Source organism: Leptonychotes weddellii, chromosome 13, assembly GCF_054177405.1.
Source record: "Leptonychotes weddellii isolate Sample4059 chromosome 13, ASM5417740v2, whole genome shotgun sequence".
NCBI lineage: Eukaryota > Metazoa > Chordata > Mammalia > Carnivora > Phocidae > Leptonychotes > Leptonychotes weddellii.
This window is the reverse complement of record NC_138381.1, coordinates 62,585,954-62,600,313: the sequence shown is the minus strand read 5'-3', so window position 1 is coordinate 62,600,313 and position 14,360 is coordinate 62,585,954. Positions and strand designations below refer to the sequence as shown.

General features: G+C 39.6%; 1 long non-coding RNA gene across 1 annotated transcript; it reads right to left on the bottom strand.

The window, feature by feature from the left end:
* Nucleotides 1-512: 512 nt before the first annotated feature.
* LOC145716834 (uncharacterized) lies at nucleotides 513-13,948 on the bottom strand. The gene is made up of 2 exons (XR_014139747.1): nucleotides 4,704-13,948; nucleotides 513-4,473 (listed from the first exon to the last, which is right to left on the bottom strand). It is a non-coding gene; the product is annotated as an uncharacterized LOC145716834 (long non-coding RNA).
* Nucleotides 13,949-14,360: the final 412 nt, after the last annotated feature.

Genomic DNA, 14,360 nt, shown 5'->3' with positions numbered 1-14,360 from the left:
AATCCTGGATGAGATCCTAGACCAGGAAACAGCCAGGTAGGACGTTATTGGGACAATTGACAACATTTGAGTAAGAGCTGTGGATTTAATAATAGTATTGAATCAACATAAATTTCCTGAATTTGGTAATTGCACTATGGTTATGAAAGGAAGGAAGGAAGGGAGGAAAAGAAAGAAAGAAAGAGAGAGAGAAAGAAAGAAAGAAGAAAGTAAGAAAAAGAAAGAAGAAAGAAAGAAAGAAAGAGTCACTCAGTCCTTATTCTCAATAAATACAAATCGAAGAGTTTAAGGGTAAAAGGCAAGTTTTCATAATTTGCTCTCAAAAGGTTCAAGATGGGGTGCCCGGGTGGCTCAGTCTGTTAAGCATCTGACTCTTGGTTTTGGCTCAGGTCATGATTTCATGGGTCCTGAGATAGAGCCCCATCTCGCTTGAAAATTCCCTCTGCCCCTCCCCCAACTCACACAAGCACACACCCTCTCTCCTCTAAAATAATCTTTTTTTAAAAAAAAAGATTCAAGATAAAAAAAATATGGAGAGAGAGAAAACACGATAAAGCAAGTCAAAATAATGATTGAATCCGGGTACAGGGCACATAAGACTTCCTTGTACTACTCTCTCTTTTTAAAGAGTTTTTAAAAATTTTCCAGAATAATTAACATGCAGTGTTATATTAGTTTCAGGTGTACAGTGTAGTGATTCAACAATTCTATACCTTCCCCAGTGCTCATCATGATAAGGGTATTCTTTGTACTACTCTTACAACTTTTTTGTGAGTTCGGAATTCTATAAAAACAGAAAGTTACAAAAAATATGCTTCCTCTCCTCTCATGTTTCAGACACAGGACTTAAAGTAGTTGGGTTATAACAATGTGAGAAAGTGATCATGAAACTAGAGAAAGGTAAATAAAACAATCAAAGGACTGGGATGTATCACGTGGTTATAAATAAAAAGGCCAGGGTCTTTTGTAAGTAAAAAAAATAAAAAACCTAAGCAAGGATATGAATGAAGCATTTATAATTATAAACAGGATGGCTGAAAACAGATTCATTCAACAGAACACTAGAAGTATCAGAAGCTTAAAAGTGGTACTTTGAAGAAAGGAAGCGTTGATTAATAAAATGGCACAGCGGAAACTATTTTTAGGGATCTTCCTACCAACACACAGATTATCCCCTGCTCTCTGTTCCCTCCAGAGAACACGCTGTCCAGTGTCACAGCACACCACTGCCGTCTACCCTCCAGTATTCCCTGGCACCTTGAACTTCTCCTATTGGAGTCTACTAAGACTGCTCCCAAATCAGTTTGTCACATTTATTTGTTACAGGAATTATAGCAGGTAAACCGATGAACTATAAGCACAAAAACAAAGCTCTTATTTCCTGAAAAACAACACTGAATTCTTTATTTTGTTTTAAGATTTTATTTTTAAGTCATCTCTACACCCAACATGGAGCTTGAACTCACAACCCCGACAGGCACCCCAAGAGTGAATTCTTTACAAAGACAATGAATTCATGGTGACTTCAATATAGGTCAAATAACTATCAATTTTTTTAAAATCATAAAAATCTAAAGAGGTTCTGAACTCAGATTTCTTTGTAAATGATGCACTCAATTCTTTCATCTTTTTGAAGAAACTGAAATTATAAATGGATATGGTTTATGTAAGAACAAGTCTGCTGAAATCTAAGGCCTAAATTAAAAGAAAAGACCTTGTTTCTACACCTTAAAGTTGTTGGGTCAATGTTTTTTCATGTTTGTTTAATTGAAATAATATGCCTGGATATGTACATATCCTTATTATGGTTTCTATTCTAAATGACTTTTCCCATTAACCAGTCAATTACTGGTGCCGACTAGTTTCGATAAGTTTCAACTTTACTTAATGCCTAAGACTAATAACCTGTAAAGGCAGAAGTATAATAACAGATTAATTTTAGAGGGCATGCTAAAACTGAACAGACAGAAAATTGGGCAACCATGCCCTGAGACAGAACTTTTCAAGCTGTGGTTCATAGACTGGCCCTGATCTGCAAACTATTTGTTACTGGTCTGCAAGGAGATATGTACAGAAATTGAGAGTAAGTGTATAGAAACATTTTTTTATCAAATTGACATAGTTATTATACCTATTTAATCTAATTTAAAAATTATGGCTCATATATCTTTTAAAAAATTTATTTTGGGGTGCCTAGGTGGCTCAATCCATTAGCGTCTGCCTTCAGCTCAGGTCCTGATCCCAGGGTCCTGGGATTGAGCCCCACATCGGGCTCCCTGCTCAGGGGGGAGCCTGCTTCTCCCTCTCCCTCTGCCCCTCCCCCTCCACTTGTGCTTTTGTGCTCTCTCTCAAATAAATAAAATCTTTAAAAAAAATTATTTCATTTTTGGTTTGTTTTTGTTTTTTTGTATTTTACAAATATGTCAATTTGTGATGGATTGTTTTTGTTTTTTAAAGATTTTATTTTTCAGTCATCTCTACACCCAGTGTGGGACTTGAACCCAAACCCTGAGATCAAGAGTCTCACACTCCACTGACTGAGTCAGCCAGGAGCCCTGTGATGGGTTGTTAATTTAAAACTGATCCTTAGCCGCAGATTTGGAAAAGCCCTGCCCAACACAGGGCAAGCTTTGATGCTCCTCTCATGACTACAGACTATAGACAACTACAGAGCTAGGCAAAGTAAGATCTGAACTGGCAGGGAAATTCTTAGAGTTTTAGGCTTGAATTACAGGAAGTAAGGAACAGATATCTCTGTACACCCACCTCACTACTTTAATGACCTCACAAGCTAGCTGGAGCGGGGTGGAGGCCAGGCAAAGTGAGAGTATCCTCTGACACAGACAAGACAAGCAAGCTAAGATAAAGGTGAACAGTAGGTGGCCTAAGGGAGGTTCAGAGAAGGACAGAGGAATAAATGCAGAAGAGCTTTTCCCCCAAATCCCTTGACCCTAGACAGTTTATCAAATCATTCAACAAATACTGAGCTCCCATCATGTGACAGGCACTGGATATACATAACGTGCAACATAAAGAGAAATCTCTGCCCTCATGGACCTTATATCGTAAAGGTGAGAAAAAGACAATAGGAAAATGAACTAATATACATATTTATTTTTTAGAATCTAAGATGTCATTGATTATTAGATGCATCCCAATTTCAGAGATGTCAAAGTATGAAATATATGTATTTACCAAGAAGCAATAAACATGGCAGTAAGTTAGATAGTGCTAAGTTGTGAGGAGAAAATAAAGCAGGGGAAAAGCCTGGAGGGGGTGAGAGAGGTTGGACTATCTAGTCTCCAAGGCTCTTTCCTGATTTTTAACATTTCGAGCTAAGTGGATAGCTGGGAGAAAAGCAAACGGAAAGCACAAAGGCTAGATGGAGACCAGCGACTGCTTTACCGTGCAGAATGCTTTCACAAGGATGATATGGATCCACTCTGAGAAATCTCTTCCTCCTACATTTAGAGTTAACCTTTGCCTCCTTTCAAGTATAGGAGAAAGATTTTATTGAGAAATAATCTACCTCAGTGTTTTAAATCAAAAGGCAGGCAAAGAATGATTTAACTCTGGAGAGGAAAAGGCCTCTCATAAACACACCACTACACCTAAGTCAGGAAACAGACAGATCTGTGCTACTGAATGACTTAACTGATTGCAAGACTGTCCTCTTGCTAGCAGGATATAAAGAAGGCAAATAAAAATCTGAAAAAGCTTCTAAAGAGAAACCTAAAGCTCTACATTTTTCCCCCCAAGTACTGACTGCATGCTCTGAATTCTCAGCACCTCTGCTTCCAGGGGCTCTTGATACATTATTCAATGTTTTTAATTCACGACAAATTACATCTAAATTTCCTCACTCATGTTCATTTATGGGACATTTTTATCTTGTCATCTTTTTTCATGTACCGTGCAAGCAAGAAGAGAACATCCAGCACAACATACCCTTCAGAAACAAGCTAATGGCACAATTTGGTGTCAATTTCACAGCTCAGTGAAGTGAAAGTGATCTAGCTGGCCATCCACGTACACCTAGGAGGAGGTCTACTGAGAGTGCCCAGCCTTGATGTTACTTGTGTCATGCCTAGAAGCAAGATAAGTTCAAGTGGAGACATTATGTATTAAGAAAGAAAGCAGTTATCATTCAGATGCCCTTACAGCTTGCTAGAACAGAATGTAGAGAGAGAAAGCAGGCCAGACCTTTATTTTTATACTGTGGAAAGTTGTTTTTCAGAAGTCATGCTTACGTTCACATATGGCCAGGAATAGTAGCTTCCCTTTGGGGTTTTGATAACATTTAGAGGCAGAAATTTCCTTTAGCAGATACATGAAAACTGAATAACTGTTTTAACAGTTCTCCATGCTTCGTGATCAGGGAAAAAAATCATAGACTTCCAACGATTTTTAATATAAAACCAAAATGCAGTAGGAAGATTATGACCCTTCTGTTATTAACAATTATAGTAATACCTAGGGGCGCCTGGGTGGCTCAGTTGGTTAAGCGACTGCCTTCGGCTCAGGTCATGATCCTGAAGTCCCTGGATCGAGTCCCGCATCAGGCTCCCTGCTCGGCAGGGAGTCTGCTTCTCCCTCTGACCCTCCTCCCTCTCATGCTCTCTGTCTCTCATTCTCTCTGTCTCAAATAAATAAAAATTAAAAAAAAAAAAAATCTTTAAAAAAAAAAACAATTATAGTAATACCTATACTATCATTTATCAGTACACAGTAATGATATCATTTCATCCTTAGGCCAATTCTGTAAAGTAAAGGGACACATATTAATGATTTCTCTATTTTATAGATAAGGAAGTGAATCTGAGGTGATATAGTTAATAAATGATATAGTCAGAATTTAAACCCTGTCTTTGGTGGAAGGATTGGACTATCTAGTCTCCAAGGCTCTTTGCTGATTTTTAACATTTCATGATTCTTCAAGGAGCTAATCTTGTCACTTTGCATATAATGCCTTATATCGCTACTTACTTGTCTCATGTGTCAGTATTTTATACCCCACATACACCCTAGCAGAGTTGTATGTGGTAATGATTGCAGTGACCAAGTATTTGTCAACTTTATATGTAAAAATCTAACTCACTGAATCCTCACACCAACCTAAGACATAGGAACTATCCCCATTTTCAAACAAGAAAACTAAAGCTCAAAAGGGCTAAGTCACAGGCCAATCAAAATCTAGTAAGTGGTAAGTTCGGCTCTCACCCCAGATCCCAGCCTTCAAAGCTCCTCTTACTCCCACTGTGCTATGTGGCCTCTTGGAGGAGCAGTAAGGAGAGGGAAGGCCAACCAAGTACAGCAAACTAGTAAAAATAGTAAGACAGAATAAAAGGCAGGGATACACTATACTCCAATCAACCACTGTGTGCATCCCAGCACCTGGTTAGAAAAATGCATTTCTTGAAAGTAAACAGAATGCAAACACACAGTGAAACCATCAGAAACTCTACCAGAGCCCACGCTGAGGACAAGATCTGTCCCACTCTGGACAGCTATGCCAAATAAAACAGAAAAATGATTACGATCAATATATGAGGCACCCTTTCTAAAATACTACTTATTTGCCAACTGTAAACAATAGGGGATAGGGCTGCTGGGTACCTCGAAGGCCCGCAACAGACAATACTCAATAAAGAGCGTCTCCGGTGACAACCCTCGCGAAGGAAAACAGACTGTACAGTTTGTGTGTCTGGGCTCTTCAATCAAGGAAAATTGAAAGAGTCACACTGCCGGCCAGTTCTTCAGTATGAACTTTCTCATGATGTGGGTGTGCAAGGCACTGGGATAAGGGATATAACGAGAATCATATGGGACTATGCCTGAGTGAAGCTCAGAGTGCTTACAAGGCAGTTCAATTCAGTTCAAGAATCACTAGCAGGCTGCCTCTGTGCTGCTCCAGACCCTAAAGGTGGCTGAGGAAAGGAATGCAAGCCAGCCTTCCGGCTGCTTGCACCAGGAGACAGGGACACAAACACTGTTTCAATACAGAGAGAGAAGAGCTCCCTATGACAGATGCCATCTCCCCATTTTCTGAGCAAACGGAGGAGGAGGATGCCAAACCTGGGCTGGGGTAAGCGAAATAGGAAAGGCTTGCTGGGGGAAGTGATATCTGATCTAAGTCTTATAATATGAGAATACCTTCACAAGGAGGAGAAAGGCCTTGTCAACAAAAGGCACAAAGATGCAGAGGTCAAGGGAAGGCCAAAAACGGTCTGATACATGTGGATAGCTAACAGCAATTTAGCCTTCTAGAGGTAACAAAGGGGATGAGGCTGCAGAGAAGACAGAACCTGGTCCTGAATGATTTTGATGATCATGAGTCATTGAAAGGTTGAAGCAAGGTAGACACATGGTCAGATTTGCATTTTAAATACATTTCCCCTGCTAGAAGCACCTAATAAAATGCTTCTTCTTTGCAAATGAGCTTGGATATTCTTAAGAAATAATAGCCTTGTATAATAAACATTCTAAAAGAACTAAGTCACACTGTTTGCTGCTTACTTGTAACAGGGCCTGAGCGCCAGTCAGTATCAGTAAGTGGCCTATGATAAATGACCCATTCAACTCTGTAGTAAGGCTGGGGACAGAGAGGGGTCTGAGTGTCCCTAATGGAAACAGCATGTGTTCTTGTATTTGTATTCACTGAACACACCACATGTGGTGCCCACACATGGCTGAAAACTCCAGGAAACCTTAGAGCCCCCATCTATCTCCCTGACAGTTCTCACTGTAGCCAGCTTAGAAACCAGGGGCCAGGCTGGGGGTTGAATCTACTTTAATTGTATCTACTCCTTTCTTGGGGTCTCATTCGCCATGGAAAAAATGAGACTTAATTCCAGAGGTGCTCTTTAATTAAGGAGGACAACAGAATTTAAAACAGAACATAATTCTCAACACTGCCAACTACAAAAATAATGTGAAGATAGCCTATATATACCCTACACCATATATAGTACTCAAATAAATAGGAAGGGTTTTTTTGGATATTTTTGTGGGGGTTTTTTGTTTTGTTTTGTTTTGTTTTTTTCAGCTCAATAGCTAGTAAAGAGGAAAGACTTGGAATATGATCCCACTTTCTGGCTGCTGCTCTGTCCTTCATAATATACACCCAAGGAAGCCACACTAGAGTGTGCTCTCCATTGATGTTTACTTAGGGAGAAAGAAAGGATCCTGCCCAAAGTACCTTGTAAACCTATATGGCTTCTAATCCATGAGGTCAAGAATAAAGGTCCACACTCTTATTTCACATCAAAGTTCTCTTGCAGGTTTGTTTCCAAATTCATTTCATGAGGGATTGATAATTCACTAGTCTAGCTTCTCCACTTTTCCACATAGTGAGAAAAAACTAAAAACTTAAAGCAGTATGGGGTATTTAACACAGGGAGGATATACAGAACTACACAAACTGTTTTTCCTTTTATACCAGCCTTACCATGTGAGTAAATATGTCCTTCCAAACATAAATACTGCACAAGTTAATTAATAATAGGTAGGACCCGCAGGAATAATATTAATTCCTTAATGCCCCAAATTCTTCCATTTGCACTGTATGATAGAATTCTTTATATAGCCTAATAATCTATTCCCAGAAGAAAAACACAATATGACAAACTAACTACCATAACTGGGGAAGTGAGAGTAACACCGAGATTTGAAAGCACAGCTCTTGAAATGAGACAAACCCAGGTTTCAGACCCCAACTCCACCACTAGGGAGCTCTAACCCTGAGTCTGCTCATTTGTAAAATGAGGACAAGAACAGTATCTGCCCCACTGGGTAGCTGTGAGGATTAAATAAGTGAATGCACAGAAAGCTTCTGCTTCAGTATCTGGCACACAGAAAATGTTCAATATCTGTAAGCTCTAATTATCTTTCTCATCACTACTTCTCAAAGGGTAGCAAGGTGACTCACCATCCCTGCAGATCTTAGGAGTAGGTAGAACAAAATCTCCCACAGGTAGTTTTTTTTAAAAAATACAATCTTCAAAATTAATTTTGAATTATACAAGTAGTACATGAAGACATTCTCCTTTGCCAGAGATAATTTAAGTGAATTCCTACTTGGAGTCAGAGGTCTGAATGAGATAATGTCTTGTAATCTCTTGTAGCTCGAAGAACTGATGAATTTCCCAAGGACAGGGCAAAAGGGCAGCACCTCCACCAGGACTTGTAATGCAACTGGGATTCAGCCAAGCTTCACTTCCCCCTGCGGCAGAGTTGTGTGCCCTCCATGGCCGCCTTGAGCTCTCCCTGAGACGGGCAGGCCCTTAATGGTAAACACATTGTCCAGCAAAATGAGAGGATGGATGTGTTTCCAGCTCAGGAAACTTAATAAAAATTCTTTATCTATTTTATTGAAAACTCAGTTCTGAGACATTACCTCAGAGGTCAGGCCTGAAGACCAACCACTCACTCACTATTTCATGTTGAGACCAATTCACTGTTCCTCAGAGCAGCATCTTTGAGATTTCACTCCTCTTGTTGTGATTAAAATGAGGACTCTCAGCCACTTAAATATAACATTTCAATTAACATTCAACTAAGAAGTGAATTCTACACATAAGAGAGGTGTCTAATGTAAGTAACTGCCAAATCATGGTCCTGGAAGACAGTCCTGAGATTCATAAACCATTTTCAATATTTCAAAGGCCTCTAGGAAACTGTAAAGTGTGCAATCTAACAAAAATGTCACATTTCTTTGCTGTGCCTGCAATTCCATCAGTATAGTATAGTCATGATGATATTCATCCTGATCATTTCAGTGGGATGTTTTTCTTTTCAATGTCTTAGAGGACATGCACAGAAAAGACTATACAGGCATTCCTTGTTTTATTTATTCATTTATTATATTTCAAAATTCAAAACTCCACTTCACTCTTAAGATTTCAAGCTTAGTTTTCTGATTATTCCCTTTCTACTCTCACATTTAAAGAGACACTGTTTTAAACTCACATGCTTTAAACTACATTTATAAATTTAATATATTCAGTTCTCTTTTGAAGTTCTCTAGTTATCTGACAGAGAAAGAATGTAGGTAATTCTTTTTGTCTTAAAGATTTTATTTATTTATTTACTTACTCACTTATTTGAGAGAGAGAGAGAGTGCGAGTGGAGGGAGGGGCAGAGGGAGAAGGGCATAATCCCAAAGGGCTCGATCTCACGACCCCGATCATGACTTGAGCCAAAACCAAGACAGTCAACTGACCAAGCCACCAGGCACCCCTGTAGGTAATTCTTATGAATAAATGTTCAAATATGATAATTCTTGGGCTCTCTAATATTCCAATATTGTTTACAAACTTAGGCGTTCTAATTCAAAATCTTAAGTCTAATCAATTACTCAGATACATATATTAAGAATCACAAGGCTGACCCATTAATCTAATAAGTCAAATTCTCTTAAATTTTCAAAGTATATATTCCCTAACACAAAAATATTAGTATTTGATTTTGAATCACTTTTATATTTTGATACATGATTCTAAAAAGATGCTTACCCACTAAGGAAATGATTATGCCACCATCCCAAACAATATTGAGGCTTATCTTGGGAAGCATTTTGGGGGTTAAGTTAGCTGCTTGAGGCTACCTGGTGACTGAGAGAGTGGCTGGGATACAAGCCTACAGATGCAGACATCAGGAGATTATTCCCACCACCTGATGGCAGGGCGGGCCCCTTTCTGTGGTTGGCATGTAACAGACTACAGAAGCTAAGGAAGGAGGTAGGCAACTAGACTAGGGCTTGAATTTTCTAATTTTCAAAACATCATCTTGGTGGCTGTGCCCTTGACAGGAAACTGGAATCTGAGTATCACAAGGCAATATCTGACTCAGTGGTCAAAGCTTTTAAGAAATGTGGCCATGACAGGTTTTGATGGGCATTAATTTAAAATTGGGAGAGTGAACTCATTATTATTCAATACTGAGTTTGTGGGGTGCCTGGGTGGCTCAGTCCGTTAAGCATCTGCCTTCAGCTCAGGTCATGATCTCGGGATCCTGGGATGGAGCCCTATGTCAGGCTTCCTGCTCAGTGGGGAGTCTGCTTCTCCCTCTCCCTCTCTCTCTGTTCCTCCTCCCCGATCATGCTCACTCTCTCTCTCTCAAATAAATAAAATCTTTAAAAAAAAAAAAAAAAGTCCAACTTTTAAAACATGAGAGGCTGGACAGATGAACAGATGGGAACCATAAAAGGCCCTTTAGTAAGGCGAAGTTTAGAAGCTACTGGTTTAGACAAAGAGTTGGCCAAATCCCACCCACCACCTATTTTTGTAAATAAAGTTTAATTGGAACACAGTCACACCCATTGGTTGTTTTTGTGCTACAATGGCAGAACTGCATAGTTGCTACTGGCCCCAAAAACCTGGTCTTTTACTGAAAAAGTTGGCCAACACCAAGTTTAGAAGAATAGCCACAGAACTGGAAATGAGAACTGGACTCCATACCTGACTCTGACACTGCTGGGAGAAACAAAAATATAGTATGTATGCATTATCAACTAAAAGGTAAAGTGATTCACAAATACATGCTGGCATATGATTAGTAATTAACTGAACCACCTTAATCAATTTTTTAACCTATTTTGAGCTGTGTTTCACAGTCTAATGTATGGAACAGTAATATTTATTCTAACCAAAGATATGAAAACATGAGAAAGTGTATGCTTTAAAACATTAAAAGGGCTACGAGATAGGTTATTTCCATTCCATTATCCATTAAAAAATATTCTGAACCAGAAAACCCCTCCTACCCTTCCTCCCCCCCTCCATATTTCATGTGATTAAAAGCAAAACAAACACATACCAAGACCATGAGCATTTATCCTACACCCCCAAGACAATTGGTTATTAGCCACGTCAGCTAGCTATAAGACATTCTCCACTCAGTTACTAACTTTTTTTAGGAGAGGAAATTAAACTGTATTATATGCAGTGAGGACACAACTCAGAAATAGCCACAAAATTATTCAGTATCATAACTTGTGCATATGAATAACAGGCTACAACTCTTTACCGAACAGCCCTGGGCCAATATGGAGTGATTCCACTGCTATCTTTTGCTCCAACTCAATTGATAAGGCAACTCCAACAGATTTTCAACAACTCCTGTCCCACTATCCAAGAGTAGTGACAGCCATTGGTTAACATCCACGACAACTCCCTAACAAAAATAAAAGTCCAGTATATCACTATGAGAAATAAGATTGGGAAGTCTCTGATCACCGTTTTTAACCTGCCACACCTGCTCTTGCAAAGGTCTGAGTTGAGAATGGCTGCAAGATCAAGAAAGGAGGGGTAGAGGTGGATTATGGTAGGTATTTCTATAAAACCGAAGCCAGATAGTTAAGCTCTAACTGCCACGATTAAACCCATAAATGCAAATGGTGTCTCATCTTCCTAGAAGCATTTATCTAAATGAAACAGCTGAAACCAGAGAGAAGCTGTTCATTTGCAGTAAGTTGGATGCTGGGATCTTTTTTTCCCTCATTTCAGACTGCCAGGTTCATCTCCATTTAGCACTGCTGGAGTCTTTGAAAGATGAGGACATTAGGGGAAAGACTCGGGTTTGTATTCAAAGGCCACAAAAGACCTGGCACCATCCTCTGGCAGAAGCGGACTAGGGGGACAGATGTGATGGTCATTAACTTGCCCAGCAAGCCCCGATCAATGTTCTGCCCCCCGCCCCTCCCCCAACAGGAGTTATTAGTTACATAGCTGTTTTAGAAACAAGACCAATTCATCACCAACAGTAGCAAGCCAAAGAACAGCATAATGTGTATAAAGATACCCAAATATACACCCTTCCTGTTAAATGCTGAGACAGGCTTTAGGTACTCTAGTGCTCACTCAATCCATAAATACATTTGTTGTTGCTATGGTTTTCTGAAAAAGTCACATCATTTTAAAGACACCTACAAAAAGTTTACATAGATATTTCAGAGAATTAACTGAAAAACAAAATATTAAATGAAAAGAAAATTAAATACTCCTGAGAAGGGAGTATATATTTCTACTTCTGGGAAATATTCTAAATATAACTTAAAGAAAAAAACCACCATATAAAATATCTATATAATCAAATGACTTTTTTTTTTAAAAGATTTTATTTATTTATTTGACAGACAGAGAGACAGCGAGAGAGGGAACACAAGCAGGGGGAGTGGGAGAGGGAGAAGCAGGCTTCCCGCGGAGCAGGGAGCCCGATGTGGGGCTTGATCCCAGGATCCTGGGATCATGACCTGAGCCGAAGGCAGACACTTAATGACTGAGCCACCCAGGCACCCCTCAAATGACTTTTTAGAGGAACACATTTCAATAATGTAATGGAAACAACAGTTTGACTTCCAAACTACTGTAAGTAAATTTATGTTTTGCATATCTCAAACTTAGAGAAATAGTCATAGTTCGGCATTTTCTGGAACTTATTTTAATAACAGGTTGAATCTTCAAGTCAGATTTTATTCACATTCCAAAACACCAAACCTGTAAGTTACCTAAATCACCACTAGGTAACAATACAATGTCCCTGCAAAGCAATGACTTCTTGCTCCCTAACATCATCTTATACATTATATACTTATTCGTTCACTACATCCTGCATACGAATGGAAGCTCTATGGGCAAGGACTTTGTTGTATTAGTCACTACTGTGACCTCAGCACTCAGCACACAATACCTGGCGCATAGTAGGTACCCTATGTATACTTGTGTATGAGTACATGAATGAATAATGAGGACCTTAACTCCGTATGGTAGTAGGGATAGAGAGGAAATATCTAAGAGCTAAAACAGTAGTTCCTGGTATCTGGCTAGATGAGGAGTTGAGGGAGAAAGAGAGGAAGAACCTATGGTAAGAGGCCAGGTTTCCTGTTTGAATGCCCAGGAAAACAGTGGCATCAGTAAGTGGTATCAGAAATTCATGCAGAGAATGAACTTTGAGGGGAAAGTAATGAGCCCTGGTTTAGATAAGCTCAGTTTGTGTACATCTGGGAGGCCAATGAGTATATGAGGAAAGGAAAGGTAAGTCTGAAAATACATTTTTGGTATTAGTTATGATGATGAAAATATATGGGATCATACAAAGAGCGAATGTAGAGAAAAACACAGTGAACAATGAAGTTGAAGAACATCAACATTTGGTGAGTGAGTATCTTTGGGAAAGCCCAAGACTGGAATCGAAAAAATTCAAAGTGCTAAAAGAATCAGAAGAGAAAAGCCAAGGAAGGAGAATATCTCAACAGACTGCACATTCAGGAATACTGAATGTGCAAAAAATGTCTGGTACGCTAAGAGGCTGAAAAAGTATCCACGGATACCTGGGTGTGGACCTCCTCCCATTAAAACACATAGAAATGTCAGATATAAGCACATGTTAAAATCTCCCAGGTGCTAGAAACAGAGGGAACTCAAGACCAAAATATTAAATATGGGAGCCAATAAGAGTGGTGGTCCAGGAGCCATCTAATGAGGAAGAATACTCGAATAGGGAGGAGGAAACCTGGTCATAGGTTTCCAGAAGGCAGAGAACCAGAAATGATACCCTTGTACAAAGCAAGGACCCTGGAAAGGCCTCCTCTTTGTCCTCCTCACCCAGCAACTCCATGAAAGAGGGACTAGAAAACCTATCCCTGGAAGACACAAGAAACCTTGTCATCTGTCTTGTTGCATACAAACATCACATCCAGTAAAAGTGAAAGATTAAAACCCTAGGCCTATGTGATGAACAGCTCTTGAGTCTGAATTTAAACCTCCCAAATTGTATGGAACCTCAAACCAAGAAATCCACATTAAGAAGTTCTAGGGGCACCTGGGTGGCTCAGTCGGTTGAGCATCTGCCTTCGGCTCAGGTCATGATCCCAGGGTCCTGAGATCGAGCCCCATGTTGGGCTCCCTGCTCAGAGGGAAGCCTGTTTCTCCCTCTCCCTCTGCTGCTCCCCCTGCCTGTGTGCTCTCTCTCTCTCTCTCTGTCAAATAAATAAATAAAATCTTAAAACAAACAAACAAAAAAAAGAACAAGTTCTAGACCAGGGAAACACCCTTGTTTCTTCAGCAGAGCCAATGCAAAGCCAATCTGCAGGAACTCTTCCACAATCACTCCTAATACAGGAGTGATTTGAAAAAGGAACAGACCACACAAGAAAGCCAATCTCCATGAGGACGTCACAAGACACAATAAATTGAGAATCTGAACCCCTGAAATGTGAAATAATTTAACTGTGGTTGTCATTAGTGCTAATGCCAAATATTTCCAGCCCTTTGCCTTCTAGGCATGTAATATTACACCTCTTAGCCCACTTATAGGTGAGTAACATGTGTTAGTTCCAGTGTAAGGCCCACTTTTCACTCTCA